The sequence below is a fragment of the Frankliniella occidentalis genome, unplaced genomic scaffold (assembly GCF_000697945.3).
Source record: "Frankliniella occidentalis isolate FOCC.00 unplaced genomic scaffold, Focc_3.1 Scaffold257, whole genome shotgun sequence".
In the NCBI taxonomy this organism is placed as follows: domain Eukaryota; kingdom Metazoa; phylum Arthropoda; class Insecta; order Thysanoptera; family Thripidae; genus Frankliniella; species Frankliniella occidentalis.
This window is the reverse complement of record NW_026267383.1, coordinates 81,880-86,426: the sequence shown is the minus strand read 5'-3', so window position 1 is coordinate 86,426 and position 4,547 is coordinate 81,880. Positions and strand designations below refer to the sequence as shown.

At 40.5% G+C, this 4,547-nt stretch overlaps 1 protein-coding gene across 1 annotated transcript in view; it reads left to right on the top strand.

The window, feature by feature from the left end:
• The window catches only part of LOC127750775 (pickpocket protein 19-like), a 27,777-nt gene that overhangs the window by 17,796 nt on the left and 5,434 nt on the right, over positions 1 to 4,547 (top strand). The window lies entirely within an intron of this gene.

Here is a 4,547-nt window from a genome sequence, read left to right as displayed (position 1 = left end):
ATCACCAATTATTCTCATTTTCAGCATCATCAGGCATTATCGGGCATTATCATCCACTATCAAGCATTTTCATCTATTATCCTGCATTATCGACATTTTCAGGCATTATCCCCATTTCTAGCGGTATTAGAAGTTCAGAATAACTTGAAAGAGTTAAATCGCTTAGCGAGCAATAATAGCCCAGAAACATAAGACATATCCCCCCCCCCCACCACCACCACCAAAAAACGCAACAGTTGGGAACTTTTAGGACTTATTGATGAGCTGTAAATTGCATACGAACAAAAGGTTCGTAATACAAACCAAAACCTTCGTACGCCTTCGTAGCTTACGAAGGTTAATGAAGCGTTGAATCACGAACTAATTCTTCGTAAGCTTACGAAGAATAGTTCGTTATGCAAACCGGTTGCTCGTAAGAACCGTCCTAGCCTTACACAAACAATTACTGCAATACTTCTGCAAACAACTATTCTTTGCTTTGCCAAGAATTTTGAAGCGTTGCAAAATAACTTCGCATTCCGAACTGAATGATTCGTTTTGCAAACTAATTCTTTGCACCTAACGAAGAAATTTGTTCGTAACGCGGCAAAGAAATAGTTCATAACCTTGCGAACAAAATTTCCTCGCAACTTACGAAGAAAATAGTTTGCAATGAAAAGAAAATAGTTTGCAATGAGAAGAAAATAGTTTGCAATGAAAAGGAAATAGTTTGCAATGCAAACTTTCTTACAATGCTTCAAAATTCTTTACAAGAATTTTCAAGTGCTGTTCCCCGAATTGAGCTCTACAAAATCATGTCGTCGTATTTTCATATTAATTTGTTCTACACTTCAAAAATCACAAAAAAAATACAAAAAAAATTATTTTTTTAAAGTTTAACATTTTTCGCGGCTGATTCGTGGGCAAACGCGTAACTAGATCGAAAAATTTATATTTTGCAGATCAATACTTACACTCCTTATGCCATGCCCGAGCCTTCAGGGGGCACATTGGTGAAAACATCCCCTAGAGATGAAGTCCGAATGCTGCTTTTCTCGTCAGCGACGATTGCCGATGAGGACCTCTATTCCATCCCAGAGAAAGTAAGGGGCTGCCGGCGCATCTTCAAACGCAAAAAGGGCACTGCAAGGTATGTTATAGATGCGCATGCGCAACTCGCATAGCTGGGACTTTAAGTAAGATTACTGTAACATTGAAATATATTTTTAAAAACATTTTTGCAGCTATACACCATCGAAATGTATTTTAGATATTATTTATAGGGAAGTGGAAAAGCGCTGCAGATGTGTCCCACTGACGGTCAAAACGGCATTAGCAAATGTTTCAGGTACGTACTTACATTATGTAGTACTAATCATTGACAAAACAACAAAGAGAGGGTAGTAATGGCATTTTTGTCAGTGGCACTTTTTAGCCCGCTCTTCTGCTTTGAAAACGCTGTAACAGGGAACTGATGCCATCGTCCCTGTGAGTGCTTTTCCGGTTTCCCGAGTAGGACGTGAGCTATAGGTTTCAAATTTTCAGGGTGTCATTGATGTCACTCCTGGACAACGAAACTGTTGGTCCAAATCCTAGCAACTACCACCGCGGGGGAGAATGTGTCTATCAAAGAAATAGGGGCCGGATACAGTAATTTTTTATGGGTGCCTTAGGGGAACCCGGGAGAGTAGATTCCCTTGGAAAATCAGTATTAATCTTCGGTATAGTCTCCTGAGGTTCACAGGCAATCTTTCTGACAGAAAATTTCATTTGCTTGGCTCCATTATCGTTTCCCGCTTGACACCGGATGACTATTCGGGGCATGAATAGTGTCCAGTGATCCTGCAACGTTTTCAGTCCTTTTTCGGTCACCTTCGAGTCGAGAGTGCGGTCAGTTGCAAAAATGCGATCCGACTGATTTTTATCTCATTTTCGCTGTAGTTCGAGTGAACTGTGACTAAAGCTGTCTCAAGAGGGACTGCACGTCGTTGGTGACGACACCACGTAATCCAACTCGCTCTTGGCGGCAGTCAAAAGTCACACGGACTTGGAGAATGCAGTAAAGTCGACCGCTCCAGGCAGATGAGTACACCGTAACGACCGTCGTCGGCAAGTGACTCACTACAGCTCCGAACGTTGATTGGCGATCGGATGCCATCTGGTCATTTTCGCGCGTTTGAGCCAGGCGAAGGGCAGTCGCTCATCAAACGCCCCCGCACTGTAAAATGCTTGCAAACTATATTCTTTGCAACGTTGCAAAGAATTTGTGAGCTTTGTATTGCAAAGAATTAGTTCGTATTGCAAAGAAGTTCTTTGCAAGCTGGCAGAATCCTTGCAAACAATGTGTTTGCATTGCAAAGAAATAGTTTGTAAGCTTGCAAAGAACTAGTTCGTATTACGATGCTTGAAAATTCTTTGCAAGCTGCAAAGAAAAATAAAGTTTGCAATACGAACTTATTCTTTGCAAGCATTTTGCAGTGCGGAGACCGACGCGGGGCCCAGCCTTAAATGTAGTGAACCGTACAGGAGGGAAAAGGGAAGTCCGTAGTCTAGTGCCGATTAAATTGCAGACAGCAGGGTATTTTTGAAGAACACAATGTTTATTCATTGACTGAAAAATCAAAAACATTTTATTTTGCAGCGTTCACATTACTCTACCTTTTTTTGGTTTGGGGCCACAGACAAGAACACTTTTTCATGGATATTCATTTTGACACGAACAGTTTTCGAAGAGTTGATGGGGATAACGTCGGTTAAAGTTGTGGTATCAACCAATACATGAGCAGAGTTTACGTTGAGATTATCAATGGAAAAAAAGTTCCGTCAAGGCACGGATCGTGGAAGCAAATGATACGTAATGATCAAGCCTTGCTTTATATTATTTCAGCACAGGAAGTGGAGGTTTCAAAGATCTTTCACACCAACATTTACAGAATTTATAACTTTGACATAGCTATAGGATGAAATATTTCCCCGGCCAGTCAAAGTCGACCGAAAAGTGCAGAAAACCAGTAGAGTGGCGTGGATAAATGAGTTAATTTTTGTTATGGGCGCCAGGGAGTAAACTCCCCTCAAATAACCAACGAAACAGCAGCGTTAAAACAATGACAATAACAATTTTATTTACGATAAATAAAATCTGAACAGAAAAAAACTATTGACTGTACATACATAACTCCAATACTACATCAACAGAGCAACATATTCAATCTCTGAATAGGACAATGAACTTTACTAGTTACAAAACCAAAACGGCATTAACACCGAACAACAATTGTGCTTCTGTTCCGCAAAAGAAATACACACTCACGGGGGAGAGCCCTCACGCCCGGAAGCAGCCCCGGAGCATGTAAGTATGACTGCACTGGAGTAGGAACTAAGTACGTTGAAATGTGCGCCGCGCTGGCTGGCGAAGCTATCTCCTCTGAAGCCAATGTGCTTAGAAATCTCACCCTCTCAATTTTTGAAAGCCTATGGTCTACTGCAACTTATGATGCCCGCGTTTTGAGTGTAGCATCATTCAAACCGGAGCTACGACGCCTGGAACGCCGCAGACCCGTTTTAGGCCATCTGCCACCCGTGAATGTAGACAGAGACAGACAGAGTGAGGGTCATGAATGTCCATGAAACAATAACAGTTTGAGACTGCGACGTTCAGGGGCTTCACGGTTGTGTACAAAAAGAAGGACTTGAAGTAAAAACTTATGTAGTTCAGTGGCCCCTTTCGAAGAAACGTACTGACGGATCCGTCATACAGACGACAAAAAGACAATAATAGATAATCTATTAGGGCACTGATGTAATGTAGATGACGACGGGGAGCGAACTTTTTCTATCAAGGACAGTACGGGTTCATAAAAAATAAAGATTCACAGGGGCTATTTTTGACCTTGTGACTACAATACAAACTGCCATGGATAAAAACCGAAAATGTATAGCAATTTTTATTGATCTTCGAAAGGCATTTGATACTGTCAACCATGAGATACTGCTAAAAAAGATGTTCAACATAGGTATCAAAGAAAAAAATCTAAACTGGTTCAGAACATACTTGTCAGAACGACCTCAACAAGTCAAGATTGGAAAGTGGCTAAGTGACATACTTTTTATGATGTGTGGAGTCCCACAGGGATCAGTCCTTGGGCCCATCCTGTTCTTAATTTATATTAACGACATTGGAAAACTCAAGCTGACTGGGAAAATCCAACTATTTGCAGATGATGCCGTGATAATTTACGAAGAAAAGGACTATAACAGCATAGAGAAAAAGACTGCAGAAGATCTCCTGATGCTATATAACTGGTTCGCAGCAAATAAACTCAGTCTCAACATCGAAAAAAACAAATTACATAATATTTAAGAAAAAATACGGACCAGAAGTATCACTGCAATTAGAAATCAATAATGAAAAATTGACTCAACTTAAACAAGTTAAATACTTGGGTATTGTATTGGATGAAAACCTCAACTGGAAAAGTCACATAGCCAAGCTATCAAGAACCCTTAGAGCAACATCGAGATTGATCTTTAGAATGAGAAAGATTTTGAATATCAACAAGCTAAAAGCA